Genomic DNA, 24669 nt, shown 5'->3' on the forward strand with positions numbered 1-24669 from the left:
CTGCCACCATACCGACAGAAGCCCATAAAGGCAAGTATATATCTATTAACATCAACTCTTTCAAACACTAAACTCTTTATTATCTTTACTCTCAGGACCCTGGACATCATCATCCTGGGGGCAGAAATGGAGCGTGAAGTCCCCCAGAGGCAGTGACGACTGCCACGAAGACGCTGCATGGACGGGAGGGACGATGGACGACTGCCACCATACCGACAGAAGCCCATAAAGGCAAGTATATATCTATTAACATCAACTCTTTCAAACACTAAACTCTTTATTATCTTTACTCTCAGGACCCTGGACATCATCATCCTGGGGGCAGAAATGGAGCGTGAAGTCCCCCAGAGGCAGTGACGACTGCCACGAAGACGCTGCATGGACGGGAGGGACGATGGACGACTGCCACCATACCGACAGAAGCCCATAAAGGCAAGTATATATCTATTAACATCAACTCTTTCAAACACTAAAACTTTTTATTATCTTTACTCTCAGGACCCTGGACATCATCATCCTGGGGGCAGAAATGGACCGTGAAGTCCCCCAGAGGCAGTGACGACTGCCACGAAGACGCTGCATGGACGGGACGGACGATGGACGACTGCCACCATACCGACAGAAGCCCATAAAGGCAAGTATATATCTATTAACATCAACTCTTTCAAACACTAAACTCTTTATTATCTTTACACTTAGGACCATGGACATCATCATCCTGGGAGCAGAAATGAACCGTGAAGTCCCCCAGAGGCAGTGAGGACTGCCACGAAGACGCTGCATGGACGGGAGGGACGATGGACGACTGCCACCATACCGACAGAAGCCCATAAAGGCAAGTATATATCTATTAACATCAACTCTTTCAAACACTAAACTCTTTATTATCTTTACACTTAGGACCCTGGACATCATCATCCTGGGGGCAGAAGTGGACCGTGAAGTCCCCCAGAGGCAGTGACGACTGCCACGAAGACGCTGCATGGACGGGAGGGACGATGGACGACTGCCACCATACCGACAGAAGCCCATAAAGGCAAGTATATATCTATTAACATCAACTCTTTCAAACACTAAACTCTTTATTATCTTTACTCTCAGGACCCTGGACATCATCATCCTGGGGGCAGAAATGGAGCGTGAAGTCCCCCAGAGGCAGTGACGACTGCCACGAAGACGCTGCATGGACGGGAGGGACGATGGACGACTGCCACCATACCGACAGAAGCCCATAAAGGCAAGTATATATATCTATTAACATCAACTCTTTCAAACACTAAACTCTTTATTATCTTTACTCTCAGGACACTGGACATCATCATCCTGGGGGCAGAAATGGAGCGTTAAGTCCCCCAGAGGCAGTGACGACTGCCACGAAGACGCTGCATGGACGGGAGGGACGATGGACGACTGCCACCATACCGACAGAAGCCCATAAAGGCAAGTATATATCTATTAACATCTACTCTTTCAAACACTAAACTCTTTATTATCTTTACTCTCAGGACCCTGGACATCATCATCCTGGGGGCAGAAATGGAGCGTGAAGTCCCCCAGAGGCAGTGACGACTGCCACGAAGACGCTGCATGGACGGGAGAGACGATGGACGACTGCCACCATACCGACAGAAGCCCATAAAGGCAAGTATATATCTATTAACATCAACTCTTTCAAACACTAAACTCTTTATTATCTTTACACTTAGGACCCTGGACATCATCATCCTGGGGGCAGAAGTGGACCGTGAAGTCCCCCAGAGGCAGTGACGACTGCCACGAAGACGCTGCATGGACGGGAGGGACGATGGACGACTGCCACCATACCGACAGAAGCCCATAAAGGCAAGTATATATCTATTAACATCAACTCTTTCAAACACTAAACTCTTTATTATCTTTACTCTCAGGACCCTGGACATCATCATCCTGGGGGCAGAAATGGAGCGTGAAGTCCCCCAGAGGCAGTGACGACTGCCACGAAGACGCTGCATGGACGGGAGGGACGATGGACGACTGCCACCATACCGACAGAAGCCCATAAAGGCAAGTATATATCTATTAACATCAACTCTTTCAAACACTAAACTCTTTATTATCTTTACTCTCAGGACCCTGGACATCATCATCCTGGGGGCAGAAATGGAGCGTGAAGTCCCCCAGAGGCAGTGACGACTGCCACGAAGACGCTGCATGGACGGGAGGGACGATGGACGACTGCCACCATACCGACAGAAGCCCATAAAGGCAAGTATATATCTATTAACATCAACTCTTTCAAACACTAAAACTTTTTATTATCTTTACTCTCAGGACCCTGGACATCATCATCCTGGGGGCAGAAATGGACCGTGAAGTCCCCCAGAGGCAGTGACGACTGCCACGAAGACGCTGCATGGACGGGACGGACGATGGACGACTGCCACCATACCGACAGAAGCCCATAAAGGCAAGTATATATCTATTAACATCAACTCTTTCAAACACTAAACTCTTTATTATCTTTACACTTAGGACCATGGACATCATCATCCTGGGAGCAGAAATGAACCGTGAAGTCCCCCAGAGGCAGTGACGACTGCCACGAAGACGCTGCATGGACGGGAGGGACGATGGACGACTGCCACCATACCGACAGAAGCCCATAAAGGCAAGTATATATCTATTAACATCAACTCTTTCAAACACTAAACTCTTTATTATCTTTACACTTAGGACCCTGGACATCATCATCCTGGGGGCAGAAGTGGACCGTGAAGTCCCCCAGAGGCAGTGACGACTGCCACGAAGACGCTGCATGGACGGGAGGGACGATGGACGACTGCCACCATACCGACAGAAGCCCATAAAGGCAAGTATATATCTATTAACATCAACTCTTTCAAACACTAAACTCTTTATTATCTTTACTCTCAGGACCCTGGACATCATCATCCTGGTTGCAGAAATGGAGCGTGAAGTCCCCCAGAGGCAGTGACGACTGCCACGAAGACGCTGCATGGACGGGAGGGACGATGGACGACTGCCACCATACCGACAGAAGCCCATAAAGGCAAGTATATATCTATTAACATCAACTCTTTCAAACACTAAACTCTTTATTATCTTTACTCTCAGGACCCTGGACATCATCATCCTGGGGGCAGAAATGGAGCGTGAAGTCCCCCAGAGGCAGTGACGACTGCCACGAAGACGCTGCATGGACGGGAGGGACGATGGACGACTGCCACCATACCGACAGAAGCCCATAAAGGCAAGTATATATATCTATTAACATCAACTCTTTCAAACACTAAACTCTTTATTATCTTTACTCTCAGGACACTGGACATCATCATCCTGGGGGCAGAAATGGAGCGTGAAGTCCCCCAGAGGCAGTGACGACTGCCACGAAGACGCTGCATGGACGGGAGGGACGATGGACGACTGCCACCATACCGACAGAAGCCCATAAAGGCAAGTATATATCTATTAACATCTACTCTTTCAAACACTAAACTCTTTATTATCTTTACTCTCAGGACCCTGGACATCATCATCCTGGGGGCAGAAATGGAGCGTGAAGTCCCCCAGAGGCAGTGACGACTGCCACGAAGACGCTGCATGGACGGGAGAGACGATGGACGACTGCCACCATACCGACAGAAGCCCATAAAGGCAAGTATATATCTATTAACATCAACTCTTTCAAACACTAAACTCTTTATTATCTTTACACTTAGGACCCTGGACATCATCATCCTGGGGGCAGAAGTGGACCGTGAAGTCCCCCAGAGGCAGTGACGACTGCCACGAAGACGCTGCATGGACGGGAGGGACGATGGACGACTGCCACCATACCGACAGAAGCCCATAAAGGCAAGTATATATCTATTAACATCAACTCTTTCAAACACTAAACTCTTTATTATCTTTACTCTCAGGACCCTGGACATCATCATCCTGGGGGCAGAAATGGAGCGTGAAGTCCCCCAGAGGCAGTGACGACTGCCACGAAGACGCTGCATGGACGGGAGGGACGATGGACGACTGCCACCATACCGACAGAAGCCCATAAAGGCAAGTATATATCTATTAACATCAACTCTTTCAAACACTAAACTCTTTATTATCTTTACTCTCAGGACCCTGGACATCATCATCCTGGGGGCAGAAATGGAGCGTGAAGTCCCCCAGAGGCAGTGACGACTGCCACGAAGACGCTGCATGGACGGGAGGGACGATGGACGACTGCCACCATACCGACAGAAGCCCATAAAGGCAAGTATATATCTATTAACATCAACTCTTTCAAACACTAAACTCTTTATTATCTTTACTCTCAGGACCCTGGACATCATCATCCTGGGGGCAGAAATGGAGCGTGAAGTCCCCCAGAGGCAGTGACGACTGCCACGAAGACGCTGCATGGACGGGAGGGACGATGGACGACTGCCACCATACCGACAGAAGCCCATAAAGGCAAGTATATATATCTATTAACATCAACTCTTTCAAACACTAAACTCTTTATTATCTTTACTCTCAGGACTCTGGACATCATCATCCTGGGGGCAGAAATGGAGCGTGAAGTCCCCCAGAGGCAGTGACGACTGCCACGAAGACGCTGCATGGACGGGAGAGACGATGGACGACTGCCACCATACCGACAGAAGCCCATAAAGGCAAGTATATATCTATTAACATCAACTCTTTCAAACACTAAACTCTTTATTATCTTTACACTTAGGACCCTGGACATCATCATCCTGGGGGCAGAAGTGGACCGTGAAGTCCCCCAGAGGCAGTGACGACTGCCACGAAGACGCTGCATGGACGGGAGGGACGATGGACGACTGCCACCATACCGACAGAAGCCCATAAAGGCAAGTATATATCTATTAACATCAACTCTTTCAAACACTAAACTCTTTATTATCTTTACTCTCAGGACCCTGGACATCATCATCCTGGGGGCAGAAATGGAGCGTGAAGTCCCCCAGAGGCAGTGACGACTGCCACGAAGACGCTGCATGGACGGGAGGGACGATGGACGACTGCCACCATACCGACAGAAGCCCATAAAGGCAAGTATATATCTATTAACATCAACTCTTTCAAACACTAAACTCTTTATTATCTTTACTCTCAGGACCCTGGACATCATCATCCTGGGGGCAGAAATGGAGCGTGAAGTCCCCCAGAGGCAGTGACGACTGCCACGAAGACGCTGCATGGACGGGAGGGACGATGGACGACTGCCACCATACCGACAGAAGCCCATAAAGGCAAGTATATATCTATTAACATCAACTCTTTCAAACACTAAACTCTTTATTATCTTTACTCTCAGGACCCTGGACATCATCATCCTGGGGGCAGAAATGGAGCGTGAAGTCCCCCAGAGGCAGTGACGACTGCCACGAAGACGCTGCATGGACGGGAGGGACGATGGACGACTGCCACCATACCGACAGAAGCCCATAAAGGCAAGTATATATCTATTAACATCAACTCTTTCAAACACTAAAACTTTTTATTATCTTTACTCTCAGGACCCTGGACATCATCATCCTTGGGGCAGAAATGGAGCGTGAAGTCCCCCAGAGGCAGTGACGACTGCCACGAAGACGCTGCATGGACGGGAGGGACGATGGACGACTGCCACCATACCGACAGAAGCCCATAAAGGCAAGTATATATCTATTAACATCAACTCTTTCAAACACTAAACTCTTTATTATCTTTACTCTCAGGACCCTGGACATCATCATCCTGGGGGCAGAAATGGAGCGTGAAGTCCCCCAGAGGCAGTGACGACTGCCACGAAGACGCTGCATGGACGGGAGGGACGATGGACGACTGCCACCATACCGACAGAAGCCCATAAAGGCAAGTATATATCTATTAACATCAACTCTGTCAAACACTAAACTCTTTATTATCTTTACTCTCAGGACCCTGGACATCATCATCCTGGGGGCAGAAATGGAGCGTGAAGTCCCCCAGAGGCAGTGACGACTGCCACGAAGACGCTGCATGGACGGGAGGGACGATGGACGACTGCCACCATACCGACAGAAGCCCATAAAGGCAAGTATATATCTATTAACATCAACTCTTTCAAACACTAAACTCTTTATTATCTTTACTCTCAGGACCCTGGACATCATCATCCTGGGGGCAGAAATGGAGCGTGAAGTCCCCCAGAGGCAGTGACGACTGCCACGAAGACGCTGCATGGACGGGAGGGACGATGGACGACTGCCACCATACCGACAGAAGCCCATAAAGGCAAGTATATATCTATTAACATCAACTCTTTCAAACACTAAAACTTTTTATTATCTTTACTCTCAGGACCCTGGACATCATCATCCTTGGGGCAGAAATGGAGCGTGAAGTCCCCCAGAGGCAGTGACGACTGCCACGAAGACGCTGCATGGACGGGAGGGACGATGGACGACTGCCACCATACCGACAGAAGCCCATAAAGGCAAGTATATATCTATTAACATCAACTCTTTCAAACACTAAACTCTTTATTATCTTTACTCTCAGGACCCTGGACATCATCATCCTGGGGGCAGAAATGGAGCGTGAAGTCCCCCAGAGGCAGTGACGACTGCCACGAAGACGCTGCATGGACGGGAGGGACGATGGACGACTGCCACCATACCGACAGAAGCCCATAAAGGCAAGTATATATCTATTAACATCAACTCTGTCAAACACTAAACTCTTTATTATCTTTACTCTCAGGACCCTGGACATCATCATCCTGGGGGCAGAAATGGAGCGTGAAGTCCCCCAGAGGCAGTGACGACTGCCACGAAGACGCTGCATGGACGGGAGAGACGATGGACGACTGCCACCATACCGACAGAAGCCCATAAAGGCAAGTATATATCTATTAACATCTACTCTTTCAAACACTAAACTCTTTATTATCTTTACTCTCAGGACCCTGGACATCATCATCCTGGGGGCAGAAATGGAGCGTGAAGTCCCCCAGAGGCAGTGACGACTGCCACGAAGACGCTGCATGGACGGGAGAGACGATGGACGACTGCCACCATACCGACAGAAGCCCATAAAGGCAAGTATATATCTATTAACATCAACTCTTTCAAACACTAAACTCTTTATTATCTTTACACTTAGGACCCTGGACATCATCATCCTGGGGGCAGAAGTGGACCGTGAAGTCCCCCAGAGGCAGTGACGACTGCCACGAAGACGCTGCATGGACGGGAGGGACGATGGACGACTGCCACCATACCGACAGAAGCCCATAAAGGCAAGTATATATCTATTAACATCAACTCTTTCAAACACTAAACTCTTTATTATCTTTACTCTCAGGACCCTGGACATCATCATCCTGGGGGCAGAAATGGAGCGTGAAGTCCCCCAGAGGCAGTGACGACTGCCACGAAGACGCTGCATGGACGGGAGGGACGATGGACGACTGCCACCATACCGACAGAAGCCCATAAAGGCAAGTATATATCTATTAACATCAACTCTTTCAAACACTAAACTCTTTATTATCTTTACTCTCAGGACCCTGGACATCATCATCCTCGGGGCAGAAATGGAGCGTGAAGTCCCCCAGAGGCAGTGACGACTGCCACGAAGACGCTGCATGGACGGGAGGGACGATGGACGACTGCCACCATACCGACAGAAGCCCATAAAGGCAAGTATATATCTATTAACATCAACTCTGTCAAACACTAAACTCTTTATTATCTTTACTCTCAGGACCCTGGACATCATCATCCTGGGGGCAGAAATGGAGCGTGAAGTCCCCCAGAGGCAGTGACGACTGCCACGAAGACGCTGCATGGACGGGAGAGACGATGGACGACTGCCACCATACCGACAGAAGCCCATAAAGGCAAGTATATATCTATTAACATCTACTCTTTCAAACACTAAACTCTTTATTATCTTTACTCTCAGGACCCTGGACATCATCATCCTGGGGGCAGAAATGGAGCGTGAAGTCCCCCAGAGGCAGTGACGACTGCCACGAAGACGCTGCATGGACGGGAGAGACGATGGACGACTGCCACCATACCGACAGAAGCCCATAAAGGCAAGTATATATCTATTAACATCAACTCTTTCAAACACTAAACTCTTTATTATCTTTACACTTAGGACCCTGGACATCATCATCCTGGGGGCAGAAGTGGACCGTGAAGTCCCCCAGAGGCAGTGACGACTGCCACGAAGACGCTGCATGGACGGGAGGGACGATGGACGACTGCCACCATACCGACAGAAGCCCATAAAGGCAAGTATATATCTATTAACATCAACTCTTTCAAACACTAAACTCTTTATTATCTTTACTCTCAGGACCCTGGACATCATCATCCTGGGGGCAGAAATGGAGCGTGAAGTCCCCCAGAGGCAGTGACGACTGCCACGAAGACGCTGCATGGACGGGAGGGACGATGGACGACTGCCACCATACCGACAGAAGCCCATAAAGGCAAGTATATATCTATTAACATCAACTCTGTCAAACACTAAACTCTTTATTATCTTTACTCTCAGGACCCTGGACATCATCATCCTGGGGGCAGAAATGGAGCGTGAAGTCCCCCAGAGGCAGTGACGACTGCCACGAAGACGCTGCATGGACGGGAGAGACGATGGACGACTGCCACCATACCGACAGAAGCCCATAAAGGCAAGTATATATCTATTAACATCTACTCTTTCAAACACTAAACTCTTTATTATCTTTACTCTCAGGACCCTGGACATCATCATCCTGGGGGCAGAAATGGAGCGTGAAGTCCCCCAGAGGCAGTGACGACTGCCACGAAGACGCTGCATGGACGGGAGAGACGATGGACGACTGCCACCATACCGACAGAAGCCCATAAAGGCAAGTATATATCTATTAACATCAACTCTTTCAAACACTAAACTCTTTATTATCTTTACACTTAGGACCCTGGACATCATCATCCTGGGGGCAGAAGTGGACCGTGAAGTCCCCCAGAGGCAGTGACGACTGCCACGAAGACGCTGCATGGACGGGAGGGACGATGGACGACTGCCACCATACCGACAGAAGCCCATAAAGGCAAGTATATATCTATTAACATCAACTCTTTCAAACACTAAAACTTTTTATTATCTTTACTCTCAGGACCCTGGACATCATCATCCTTGGGGCAGAAATGGAGCGTGAAGTCCCCCAGAGGCAGTGACGACTGCCACGAAGACGCTGCATGGACGGGAGAGACGATGGACGACTGCCACCATACCGACAGAAGCCCATAAAGGCAAGTATATATCTATTAACATCAACTCTTTCAAACACTAAACTCTTTATTATCTTTACACTTAGGACCCTGGACATCATCATCCTGGGGGCAGAAGTGGACCGTGAAGTCCCCCAGAGGCAGTGACGACTGCCACGAAGACGCTGCATGGACGGGAGGGACGATGGACGACTGCCACCATACCGACAGAAGCCCATAAAGGCAAGTATATATCTATTAACATCAACTCTTTCAAACACTAAAACTTTTTATTATCTTTACTCTCAGGACACTGGACATCATCATCCTTGGGGCAGAAATGGAGCGTGAAGTCCCCCAGAGGCAGTGACGACTGCCACGAAGACGCTGCATGGACGGGAGGGACGATGGACGACTGCCACCATACCGACAGAAGCCCATAAAGGCAAGTATATATCTATTAACATCAACTCTTTCAAACACTAAACTCTTTATTATCTTTACTCTCAGGACCCTGGACATCATCATCCTGGGGGCAGAAATGGAGCGTGAAGTCCCCCAGAGGCAGTGACGACTGCCACGAAGACGCTGCATGGACGGGAGGGACGATGGACGACTGCCACCATACCGACAGAAGCCCATAAAGGCAAGTATATATCTATTAACATCAACTCTGTCAAACACTAAACTCTTTATTATCTTTACTCTCAGGACCCTGGACATCATCATCCTGGGGGCAGAAATGGAGCGTGAAGTCCCCCAGAGGCAGTGACGACTGCCACGAAGACGCTGCATGGACGGGAGAGACGATGGACGACTGCCACCATACCGACAGAAGCCCATAAAGGCAAGTATATATCTATTAACATCTACTCTTTCAAACACTAAACTCTTTATTATCTTTACTCTCAGGACCCTGGACATCATCATCCTGGGGGCAGAAATGGAGCGTGAAGTCCCCCAGAGGCAGTGACGACTGCCACGAAGACGCTGCATGGACGGGAGAGACGATGGACGACTGCCACCATACCGACAGAAGCCCATAAAGGCAAGTATATATCTATTAACATCAACTCTTTCAAACACTAAACTCTTTATTATCTTTACACTTAGGACCCTGGACATCATCATCCTGGGGGCAGAAGTGGACCGTGAAGTCCCCCAGAGGCAGTGACGACTGCCACGAAGACGCTGCATGGACGGGAGGGACGATGGACGACTGCCACCATACCGACAGAAGCCCATAAAGGCAAGTATATATCTATTAACATCAACTCTTTCAAACACTAAACTCTTTATTATCTTTACTCTCAGGACCCTGGACATCATCATCCTGGGGGCAGAAATGGAGCGTGAAGTCCCCCAGAGGCAGTGACGACTGCCACGAAGACGCTGCATGGACGGGAGGGACGATGGACGACTGCCACCATACCGACAGAAGCCCATAAAGGCAAGTATATATCTATTAACATCAACTCTTTCAAACACTAAACTCTTTATTATCTTTACTCTCAGGACCCTGGACATCATCATCCTCGGGGCAGAAATGGAGCGTGAAGTCCCCCAGAGGCAGTGACGACTGCCACGAAGACGCTGCATGGACGGGAGGGACGATGGACGACTGCCACCATACCGACAGAAGCCCATAAAGGCAAGTATATATCTATTAACATCAACTCTGTCAAACACTAAACTCTTTATTATCTTTACTCTCAGGACCCTGGACATCATCATCCTGGGGGCAGAAATGGAGCGTGAAGTCCCCCAGAGGCAGTGACGACTGCCACGAAGACGCTGCATGGACGGGAGAGACGATGGACGACTGCCACCATACCGACAGAAGCCCATAAAGGCAAGTATATATCTATTAACATCTACTCTTTCAAACACTAAACTCTTTATTATCTTTACTCTCAGGACCCTGGACATCATCATCCTGGGGGCAGAAATGGAGCGTGAAGTCCCCCAGAGGCAGTGACGACTGCCACGAAGACGCTGCATGGACGGGAGAGACGATGGACGACTGCCACCATACCGACAGAAGCCCATAAAGGCAAGTATATATCTATTAACATCAACTCTTTCAAACACTAAACTCTTTATTATCTTTACACTTAGGACCCTGGACATCATCATCCTGGGGGCAGAAGTGGACCGTGAAGTCCCCCAGAGGCAGTGACGACTGCCACGAAGACGCTGCATGGACGGGAGGGACGATGGACGACTGCCACCATACCGACAGAAGCCCATAAAGGCAAGTATATATCTATTAACATCAACTCTTTCAAACACTAAACTCTTTATTATCTTTACTCTCAGGACCCTGGACATCATCATCCTGGGGGCAGAAATGGAGCGTGAAGTCCCCCAGAGGCAGTGACGACTGCCACGAAGACGCTGCATGGACAGGAGGGACGATGGACGACTGCCACCATACCGACAGAAGCCCATAAAGGCAAGTATATATCTATTAACATCAACTCTGTCAAACACTAAACTCTTTATTATCTTTACTCTCAGGACCCTGGACATCATCATCCTGGGGGCAGAAATGGAGCGTGAAGTCCCCCAGAGGCAGTGACGACTGCCACGAAGACGCTGCATGGACGGGAGAGACGATGGACGACTGCCACCATACCGACAGAAGCCCATAAAGGCAAGTATATATCTATTAACATCTACTCTTTCAAACACTAAACTCTTTATTATCTTTACTCTCAGGACCCTGGACATCATCATCCTGGGGGCAGAAATGGAGCGTGAAGTCCCCCAGAGGCAGTGACGACTGCCACGAAGACGCTGCATGGACGGGAGAGACGATGGACGACTGCCACCATACCGACAGAAGCCCATAAAGGCAAGTATATATCTATTAACATCAACTCTTTCAAACACTAAACTCTTTATTATCTTTACACTTAGGACCCTGGACATCATCATCCTGGGGGCAGAAGTGGACCGTGAAGTCCCCCAGAGGCAGTGACGACTGCCACGAAGACGCTGCATGGACGGGAGGGACGATGGACGACTGCCACCATACCGACAGAAGCCCATAAAGGCAAGTATATATCTATTAACATCAACTCTTTCAAACACTAAACTCTTTATTATCTTTACTCTCAGGACCCTGGACATCATCATCCTGGGGGCAGAAATGGAGCGTGAAGTCCCCCAGAGGCAGTGACGACTGCCACGAAGACGCTGCATGGACGGGAGGGACGATGGACGACTGCCACCATACCGACAGAAGCCCATAAAGGCAAGTATATATCTATTAACATCAACTCTTTCAAACACTAAACTCTTTATTATCTTTACTCTCAGGACCCTGGACATCATCATCCTCGGGGCAGAAATGGAGCGTGAAGTCCCCCAGAGGCAGTGACGACTGCCACGAAGACGCTGCATGGACGGGAGGGACGATGGACGACTGCCACCATACCGACAGAAGCCCATAAAGGCAAGTATATATCTATTAACATCAACTCTGTCAAACACTAAACTCTTTATTATCTTTACTCTCAGGACCCTGGACATCATCATCCTGGGGGCAGAAATGGAGCGTGAAGTCCCCCAGAGGCAGTGACGACTGCCACGAAGACGCTGCATGGACGGGAGAGACGATGGACGACTGCCACCATACCGACAGAAGCCCATAAAGGCAAGTATATATCTATTAACATCTACTCTTTCAAACACTAAACTCTTTATTATCTTTACTCTCAGGACCCTGGACATCATCATCCTGGGGGCAGAAATGGAGCGTGAAGTCCCCCAGAGGCAGTGACGACTGCCACGAAGACGCTGCATGGACGGGAGAGACGATGGACGACTGCCACCATACCGACAGAAGCCCATAAAGGCAAGTATATATCTATTAACATCAACTCTTTCAAACACTAAACTCTTTATTATCTTTACACTTAGGACCCTGGACATCATCATCCTGGGGGCAGAAGTGGACCGTGAAGTCCCCCAGAGGCAGTGACGACTGCCACGAAGACGCTGCATGGACGGGAGGGACGATGGACGACTGCCACCATACCGACAGAAGCCCATAAAGGCAAGTATATATCTATTAACATCAACTCTTTCAAACACTAAACTCTTTATTATCTTTACTCTCAGGACCCTGGACATCATCATCCTGGGGGCAGAAATGGAGCGTGAAGTCCCCCAGAGGCAGTGACGACTGCCACGAAGACGCTGCATGGACGGGAGGGACGATGGACGACTGCCACCATACCGACAGAAGCCCATAAAGGCAAGTATATATCTATTAACATCAACTCTTTCAAACACTAAACTCTTTATTATCTTTACTCTCAGGACCCTGGACATCATCATCCTCGGGGCAGAAATGGAGCGTGAAGTCCCCCAGAGGCAGTGACGACTGCCACGAAGACGCTGCATGGACGGGAGGGACGATGGACGACTGCCACCATACCGACAGAAGCCCATAAAGGCAAGTATATATCTATTAACATCAACTCTTTCAAACACTAAACTCTTTATTATCTTTACTCTCAGGACCCTGGACATCATCATCCTGGGGGCAGAAATGGAGCGTGAAGTCCCCCAGAGGCAGTGACGACTGCCACGAAGACGCTGCATGGACGGGAGGGACGATGGACGACTGCCACCATACCGACAGAAGCCCATAAAGGCAAGTATATATATCTATTAACATCAACTCTTTCAAACACTAAACTCTTTATTATCTTTACTCTCAGGACTCTGGACATCATCATCCTGGGGGCAGAAATGGAGCGTGAAGTCCCCCAGAGGCAGTGACGACTGCCACGAAGACGCTGCATGGACGGGAGAGACGATGGACGACTGCCACCATACCGACAGAAGCCCATAAAGGCAAGTATATATCTATTAACATCAACTCTTTCAAACACTAAACTCTTTATTATCTTTACACTTAGGACCCTGGACATCATCATCCTGGGGGCAGAAGTGGACCGTGAAGTCCCCCAGAGGCAGTGACGACTGCCACGAAGACGCTGCATGGACGGGAGGGACGATGGACGACTGCCACCATACCGACAGAAGCCCATAAAGGCAAGTATATATCTATTAACATCAACTCTTTCAAACACTAAACTCTTTATTATCTTTACTCTCAGGACCCTGGACATCATCATCCTGGGGGCAGAAATGGAGCGTGAAGTCCCCCAGAGGCAGTGACGACTGCCACGAAGACGCTGCATGGACGGGAGGGACGATGGACGACTGCCACCATACCGACAGAAGCCCATAAAGGCAAGTATATATCTATTAACATCAACTCTTTCAAACACTAAACTCTTTATTATCTTTACTCTCAGGACCCTGGACATCATCATCCTGGGGGCAGAAATGGAGCGTGAAGTCCCCCACAGGCAGTGACGACTGCCACGAAGACGCTGCATGGACGGGAGGGACGATGGACGACTGCCACCATACCGACAGAAGCCCATAAAGGCAAGTATATATCTATTAACATCAACTCTTTCAAACACTAAACTCTTTATTATCTTTACTCTCAGGACCCTGGACATCATCATCCTGGGGGCAGAAATGGAGCGTGAAGTCCCCCAGAGGCAGTGACGACTGCCACGAAGACGCTGCATGGACGGGAGGGACGATGGACGACTGCCACCATACCGACAGAAGCCCATAAAGGCAAGTATATATCTATTAACATCAACTCTTTCAAACACTAAAACATTTTATTATCTTTACTCTCAGGACCCTGGACATCATCATCCTTGGGGCAGAAATGGAGCGTGAAGTCCCCCAGAGGCAGTGACGACTGCCACGAAGACGCTGCATGGACGGGAGGGACGATGGACGACTGCCACCATACCGACAGAAGCCCATAAAGGCAAGTATATATCTATTAACATCAACTCTTACAAACACTAAACTCTTTATTATCTTTACTCTCAGGACCCTGGACATCATCATCCTGGGGGCAGAAATGGAGCGTGAAGTCCCCCAGAGGCAGTGACGACTGCCACGAAGACGCTGCATGGACGGGAGGGACGATGGACGACTGCCACCATACCGACAGAAGCCCATAAAGGCAAGTATATATCTATTAACATCAACTCTGTCAAACACTAAACTCTTTATTATCTTTACTCTCAGGACCCTGGACATCATCATCCTGGGGGCAGAAATGGACCGTGAAGTCCCCCAGAGGCAGTGACGACTGCCACGAAGACGCTGCATGGACGGGAGGGACGATGGACGACTGCCACCATACCGACAGAAGCCCATAAAGGCAAGTATATATCTATTAACATCAACTCTTTCAAACACTAAACTCTTTATTATCTTTACTCTCAGGACCCTGGACATCATCATCCTGGGGGCAGAAATGGAGCGTGAAGTCCCCCAGAGGCAGTGACGACTGCCACGAAGACGCTGCATGGACGGGAGGGACGATGGACGACTGCCACCATACCGACAGAAGCCCATAAAGGCAAGTATATATCTATTAACATCAACTCTGTCAAACACTAAACTCTTTATTATCTTTACTCTCAGGACCCTGGACATCATCATCCTGGGGGCAGAAATGGAGCGTGAAGTCCCCCAGAGGCAGTGACGACTGCCACGAAGACGCTGCATGGACGGGAGAGACGATGGACGACTGCCACCATACCGACAGAAGCCCATAAAGGCAAGTATATATCTATTAACATCAACTCTTTCAAACACTAAACTCTTTATTATCTTTACACTTAGGACCCTGGACATCATCATCCTGTTGGCAGAAGTGGACCGTGAAGTCCCCCAGAGGCAGTGACGACTGCCACGAAGACGCTGCATGGACGGGAGGGACGATGGACGACTGCCACCATACCGACAGAAGCCCATAAAGGCAAGTATATATATCTATTAACATCAACTCTTTCAAACACTAAACTCTTTATTATCTTTACTCTCAGGACCCTGGACATCATCATCCTGGGGGCAGAAATTGAGCGTGAAGTCCCCCAGAGGCAGTGACGACTGCCACGAAGACGCTGCATGGACGGGAGGGACGATGGACGACTGCCACCATACCGACAGAAGCCCATAAAGGCAAGTATATATCTATTAACATCAACTCTTTCAAACACTAAACTTATTATTATCTTTACTCTCAGGACCCTGGACATCATCATCCTGGGGGCAGAAATGGAGCGTGAAGTCCCCCAGAGGCAGTGACGACTGCCACGAAGACGCTGCATGGACGGGAGGGACGATGGACGACTGCCACCATACCGACAGAAGCCCATAAAGGCAAGTATATATCTATTAACATCAACTCTTTCAAACACTAAACTCTTTATTATCTTTACTCTCAGGACCCTGGACATCATCATCCTGGGGGCAGAAATGGAGCGTGAAGTCCCCCAGAGGCCGTGACGACTGCCACGAAGACGCTGCATGGACGGGAGGGACGATGGACGACTGCCACCATACCGACAGAAGCCCATAAAGGCAAGTATATATCTATTAACATCAACTCTGTCAAACACTAAACTCTTTATTATCTTTACTCTCAGGACCCTGGACATCATCATCCTGGGGGCAGAAATGGAGCGTGAAGTCCCCCAGAGGCAGTGACGACTGCCACGAAGACGCTGCATGGACGGGAGAGTCGATGGACGACTGCCACCATACCGACAGAAGCCCATAAAGGCAAGTATATATCTATTAACATCAACTCTTTCAAACACTAAACTCTTTATTATCTTTACACTTAGGACCCTGGACATCATCATCCTGGGGGCAGAAGTGGACCGTGAAGTCCCCCAGAGGCAGTGACGACTGCTACGAAGACGCTGCATGGACGGGAGGGACGATGGACGACTGCCACCATACCGACAGAAGCCCATAAAGGCAAGTATATATCTATTAACATCAACTCTTTCAAACACTAAACTCTTTATTATCTTTACTCTCAGGACCCTGGACATCATCATCCTGGGGGCAGAAATGGAGCGTGAAGTCCCCCAGAGGCAGTGACGACTGCCACGAAGACGCTGCATGGACGGGAGGGACGATGGACGACTGCCACCATACCGACAGAAGGCCATAAAGGCAAGTATATATCTATTAACATCAACTCTGTCAAACACTAAACTCTTTATTATCTTTACTCTCAGGACCCTGGACATCATCATCCTGGGGGCAGAAATGGAGCGTGAAGTCCCCCAGAGGCAGTGACGACTGCCACGAAGACGCTGCATGGACGGGAGAGACGATGGACGACTGCCACCATACCGACAGAAGCCCATAAAGGCAAGTATATATCTATTAACATCTACTCTTTCAAACACTAAACTCTTTATTATCTTTACTCTCAGGACCCTGGACATCATCATCCTGGGGGCAGAAATGGAGCGTGAAGTCCCCCAGAGGCAGTGACGACTGCCACGAAGACGCTGCATGGACGGGAGAGACGATGGACGACTGCCACCATACCGACAGAAGCCCATAAAGGCAAGTATATATCTATTAACATCAACTCTTTCAAACACTAAACTCTTTATTATCTTTACACTTAGGACCCTGGACATCATCATCCTGGGGGCAGAAGTGGACCGTGAAGTCCCCCAGAGGCAGTGACGACTGCCACGAAGACGCTGCATGGACGGGAGGGACGATGGACGACTGCCACCATACCGACAGAAGCCCATAAAGGCAAGTATATATCTATTAACATCAACTCTTTCAAACACTAAACTCTTTATTATCTTTACTCTCAGGACCCTGGACATCATCATCCTGGGGGCAGAAATGGAGCGTGAAGTCCCCCAGAGGCAGTGACGACTGCCACGAAGACGCTGCATGGACGGGAGGGACGATGGACGACTGCCACCATACCGACAGAAGCCCATAAAGGCAAGTATATATCTATTAACATCAACTCTTTCAAACACTAAACTCTTTATTATCTTTACTCTCAGGACCCTGGACATCATCATCCTCGGGGCAGAAATGGAGCGTGAAGTCCCCCAGAGGCAGTGACGACTGCCACGAAGACGCTGCATGGACGGGAGGGACGATGGACGACTGCCACCATACCGACAGAAGCCCATAAAGGCAAGTATATATCTATTAACATCAACTCTGTCAAACACTAAACTCTTTATTATCTTTACTCTCAGGACCCTGGACATCATCATCCTGGGGGAAGAAATGGAGCGTGAAGTCCCCCAGAGGCAGTGACGACTGCCACGAAGACGCTGCATGGACGGGAGAGACGATGGACGACTGCCACCATACCGACAGAAGCCCATAAAGGCAAGTATATATCTATTAACATCTACTCTTTCAAACACTAAACTCTTTATTATCTTTACTCACAGGACCCTGGACATCATCATCCTGGGGGCAGAAATGGAGCGTGAAGTCCCCCAGAGGCAGTGACGACTGCCACGAAGACGCTGCATGGACGGGAGAGACGATGGACGACTGCCACCATACCGACAGAAGCCCATAAAGGCAAGTATATATCTATTAACATCAACTCTTTCAAACACTAAACTCTTTATTATCTTTACACTTAGGACCCTGGACATCATCATCCTGGGGGCAGAAGTGGACCGTGAAGTCCCCCAGAGGCAGTGACGACTGCCACGAAGACGCTGCATGGACGGGAGGGACGATGGACGACTGCCACCATACCGACAGAAGCCCATAAAGGCAAGTATATATCTATTAACATCAACTCTTTCAAACACTAAACTCTTTATTATCTTTACTCTCAGGACCCTGGACATCATCATCCTGGGGGCAGAAATGGAGCGTGAAGTCCCCCAGAGGCCGTGACGACTGCCACGAAGACGCTGCATGGACGGGAGGGACGATGGACGACTGCCACCATACCGACAGAAGCCCATAAAGGCAAGTATATATCTATTAACATCAACTCTTTCAAACACTAAACTCTTTATTATCTTTACTCTCAGGACCCTGGACATCATCATCCTGGGGGCAGAAATGGAGCGTGAAGTCCCCCAGAGGCAGTGACGACTGCCACGAAGACGCTGCATGGACGGGAGAGACGATGGACGACTGCCACCATACCGACAGAAGCCCATAAAGGCAAGTATATATCTATTAACATCTACTCTTTCAAACACTAAACTCTTTATTATCTTTACTCTCAGGACCCTGGACATCATCATCCTGGGGGCAGAAATGGAGCGTGAAGTCCCCCAGAGGCAGTGACGACTGCCACGAAGACGCTGCATGGACGGGAGAGACGATGGACGACTGCCACCATACCGACAGAAGCCCATAAAGGCAAGTATATATCTATTAACATCAACTCTTTCAAACACTAAACTCTTTATTATCTTTACACTTAGGACCCTGGACATCATCATCCTGGGGGCAGAAGTGGACCGTGAAGTCCCCCAGAGGCAGTGACGACTGCCACGAAGACGCTGCATGGACGGGAGGGACGATGGACGACTGCCACCATACCGACAGAAGCCCATAAAGGCAAGTATATATCTATTAACATCAACTCTTTCAAACACTAAACTCTTTATTATCTTTACTCTCAGGACCCTGGACATCATCATCCTGGGGGCAGAAATGGAGCGTGAAGTCCCCCAGAGGCAGTGACGACTGCCACGAAGACGCTGCATGGACGGGAGGGACGATGGACGACTGCCACCATACCGACAGAAGCCCATAAAGGCAAGTATATATCTATTAACATCAACTCTTTCAAACACTAAACTCTTTATTATCTTTACTCTCAGGACCCTGGACATCATCATCCTCGGGGCAGAAATGGAGCGTGAAGTCCCCCAGAGGCAGTGACGACTGCCACGAAGACGCTGCATGGACGGGAGGGACGATGGACGACTGCCACCATACCGACAGAAGCCCATAAAGGCAAGTATATATCTATTAACATCAACTCTGTCAAACACTAAACTCTTTATTATCTTTACTCTCAGGACCCTGGACATCATCATCCTGGGGGAAGAAATGGAGCGTGAAGTCCCCCAGAGGCAGTGACGACTGCCACGAAGACGCTGCATGGACGGGAGAGACGATGGACGACTGCCACCATACCGACAGAAGCCCATAAAGGCAAGTATATATCTATTAACATCTACTCTTTCAAACACTAAACTCTTTATTATCTTTACTCTCAGGACCCTGGACATCATCATCCTGGGGGCAGAAATGGAGCGTGAAGTCCCCCAGAGGCAGTGACGACTGCCACGAAGACGCTGCATGGACGGGAGAGACGATGGACGACTGCCACCATACCGACAGAAGCCCATAAAGGCAAGTATATATCTATTAACATCAACTCTTTCAAACACTAAACTCTTTATTATCTTTACACTTAGGACCCTGGACATCATCATCCTGGGGGCAGAAGTGGACCGTGAAGTCCCCCAGAGGCAGTGACGACTGCCACGAAGACGCTGCATGGACGGGAGGGACGATGGACGACTGCCACCATACCGACAGAAGCCCATAAAGGCAAGTATATATCTATTAACATCAACTCTTTCAAACACTAAACTCTTTATTATCTTTACTCTCAGGACCCTGGACATCATCATCCTGGGGGCAGAAATGGAGCGTGAAGTCCCCCAGAGGCAGTGACGACTGCCACGAAGACGCTGCATGGACGGGAGGGACGATGGACGACTGCCACCATACCGACAGAAGCCCATAAAGGCAAGTATATATCTATTAACATCAACTCTTTCAAACACTAAACTCTTTATTATCTTTACTCTCAGGACCCTGGACATCATCATCCTCGGGGCAGAAATGGAGCGTGAAGTCCCCCAGAGGCAGTGACGACTGCCACGAAGACGCTGCATGGACGGGAGGGACGATGGACGACTGCCACCATACCGACAGAAGCCCATAAAGGCAAGTATATATCTATTAACATCAACTCTTTCAAACACTAAACTCTTTATTATCTTTACTCTCAGGACCCTGGACATCATCATCCTGGGGGCAGAAATGGAGCGTGAAGTCCCCCAGAGGCAGTGACGACTGCCACGAAGACGCTGCATGGACGGGAGGGACGATGGACGACTGCCACCATACCGACAGAAGCCCATGAAGGCAAGTATATATATCTATTAACATCAACTCTTTCAAACACTAAACTCTTTATTATCTTTACTCTCAGGACTCTGGACATCATCATCCTGGGGGCAGAAATGGAGCGTGAAGTCCCCCAGAGGCAGTGACGACTGCCACGAAGACGCTGCATGGACGGGAGAGACGATGGACGACTGCCACCATACCGACAGAAGCCCATAAAGGCAAGTATATATCTATTAACATCAACTCTTTCAAACACTAAACTCTTTATTATATTTACACTTAGGACCCTGGACATCATCATCCTGGGGGCAGAAGTGGACCGTGAAGTCCCCCAGAGGCAGTGACGACTGCCACGAAGACGCTGCATGGACGGGAGGGACGATGGACGACTGCCACCATACCGACAGAAGCCCATAAAGGCAAGTATATATCTATTAACATCAACTCTTTCAAACACTAAACTCTTTATTATCTTTACTCTCAGGACCCTGGACATCATCATCCTGGGGGCAGAAATGGAGCGTGAAGTCCCCCAGAGGCAGTGACGACTGCCACGAAGACGCTGCATGGACGGGAGGGACGATGGACGACTGCCACCATACCGACAGAAGCCCATAAAGGCAAGTATATATCTATTAACATCAACTCTTTCAAACACTAAACTCTTTATTATCTTTACTCTCAGGACCCTGGACATCATCATCCTGGGGGCAGAAATGGAGCGTGAAGTCCCCCAGAGGCAGTGACGACTGCCACGAAGACGCTGCATGGACGGGAGGGACGATGGACGACTGCCACCATACCGACAGAAGCCCATAAAGGCAAGTATATATCTATTAACATCAACTCTTTCAAACACTAAACTCTTTATTATCTTTACTCTCAGGACCCTGGACATCATCATCCTGGGGGCAGAAATGGAGCGTGAAGTCCCCCAGAGGCAGTGACGACTGCCACGAAGACGCTGCATGGACGGGAGGGACGATGGACGACTGCCACCATACCGACAGAAGCCCATAAAGGCAAGTATATATCTATTAACATCAACTCTTTCAAACACTAAAACATTTTATTATCTTTACTCTCAGGACCCTGGACATCATCATCCTTGGGGCAGAAATGGAGCGTGAAGTCCCCCAGAGGCAGTGACGACTGCCACGAAGACGCTGCATGGACGGGAGGGACGATGGACGACTGCCACCATACCGACAGAAGCCCATAAAGGCAAGTATATATCTATTAACATCAACTCTTTCAAACACTAAACTCTTTATTATCTTTACTCTCAGGACCCTGGACATCATCATCCTGGGGGCAGAAATGGAGCGTGAAGTCCCCCAGAGGCAGTGACGACTGCCACGAAGACGCTGCATGGACGGGAGGGACGATGGACGACTGCCACCATACCGACAGAAGCCCATAAAGGCAAGTATATATCTATTAACATCAACTCTGTCAAACACTAAACTCTTTATTATCTTTACTCTCAGGACCCTGGACATCATCATCCTGGGGGCAGAAATGGAGCGTGAAGTCCCCCAGAGGCAGTGACGACTGCCACGAAGACGCTGCATGGACGGGAGGGACGATGGACGACTGCCACCATACCGACAGAAGCCCATAAAGGCAAGTATATATCTATTAACATCAACTCTTTCAAACACTAAACTCTTTATTATCTTTACTCTCAGGACCCTGGACATCATCATCCTGGGGGCAGAAATGGAGCGTGAAGTCCCCCAGAGGCAGTGACGACTGCCACGAAGTCGCTGCATGGACGGGAGGGACGATGGACGACTGCCACCATACCGACAGAAGCCCATAAAGGCAAGTATATATCTATTAACATCAACTCTTTCAAACACTAAACTCTTTATTATCTTTACTCTCAGGACCCTGGACATCATCATCCTGGGGGCAGAAATGGAGCGTGAAGTCCCCCAGAGGCAGTGACGACTGCCACGAAGACGCTGCATGGACGGGAGGGACGATGGACGACTGCCACCATACCGACAGAAGCCCATAAAGGCAAGTATATATCTATTAACATCAACTCTTTCAAACACTAAAACATTTTATTATCTTTACTCTCAGGACCCTGGACATCATCATCCTTGGGGCAGAAATGGAGCGTGAAGTCCCCCAGAGGCAGTGACGACTGCCACGAAGACGCTGCATGGACGGGAGGGACGATGGACGACTGCCACCATACCGACAGAAGCCCATAAAGGCAAGTATATATCTATTAACATCAACTCTTTCAAACACTAAACTCTTTATTATCTTTACTCTCAGGACCCTGGACATCATCATCCTGGGGGCAGAAATGGAGCGTGAAGTCCCCCAGAGGCAGTGACGACTGCCACGAAGACGCTGCATGGACGGGAGGGACGATGGACGACTGCCACCATACCGACAGAAGCCCATAAAGGCAAGTATATATCTATTAACATCAACTCTGTCAAACACTAAACTCTTTATTATCTTTACTCTCAGGACCCTGGACATCATCATCCTGGGGGCAGAAATGGAGCGTGAAGTCCCCCAGAGGCAGTGACGACTGCCACGAAGACGCTGCATGGACGGGAGGGACGATGGACGACTGCCACCATACCGACAGAAGCCCATAAAGGCAAGTATATATCTATTAACATCAACTCTTTCAAACACTAAACTCTTTATTATCTTTACTCTCAGGACCCTGGACATCATCATCCTGGGGGCAGAAATGGAGCGTGAAGTCCCCCAGAGGCAGTGACGACTGCCACGAAGACGCTGCATGGACGGGAGGGACGATGGACGACTGCCACCATACCGACAGAAGCCCATAAAGGCAAGTATATATCTATTAACATCAACTCTGTCAAACACTAAACTCTTTATTATCTTTACTCTCAGGACCCTGGACATCATCATCCTGGGGGCAGAAATGGAGCGTGAAGTCCCCCAGAGGCAGTGACGACTGCCACGAAGACGCTGCATGGACGGGAGAGACGATGGACGACTGCCACCATACCGACAGAAGCCCATAAAGGCAAGTATATATCTATTAACATCAACTCTTTCAAACACTAAACTCTTTATTATCTTTACACTTAGGACCCTGGACATCATCATCCTGTTGGCAGAAGTGGACCGTGAAGTCCCCCAGAGGCAGTGACGACTGCCACGAAGACGCTGCATGGACGGGAGGGACGATGGACGACTGCCACCATACCGACAGAAGCCCATAAAGGCAAGTATATATATCTATTAACATCAACTCTTTCAAACACTAAACTCTTTATTATCTTTACTCTCAGGACCCTGGACATCATCATCCTGGGGGCAG

This window comes from Haliotis asinina, chromosome 4, assembly GCF_037392515.1.
Source record: "Haliotis asinina isolate JCU_RB_2024 chromosome 4, JCU_Hal_asi_v2, whole genome shotgun sequence".
NCBI lineage: Eukaryota > Metazoa > Mollusca > Gastropoda > Lepetellida > Haliotidae > Haliotis > Haliotis asinina.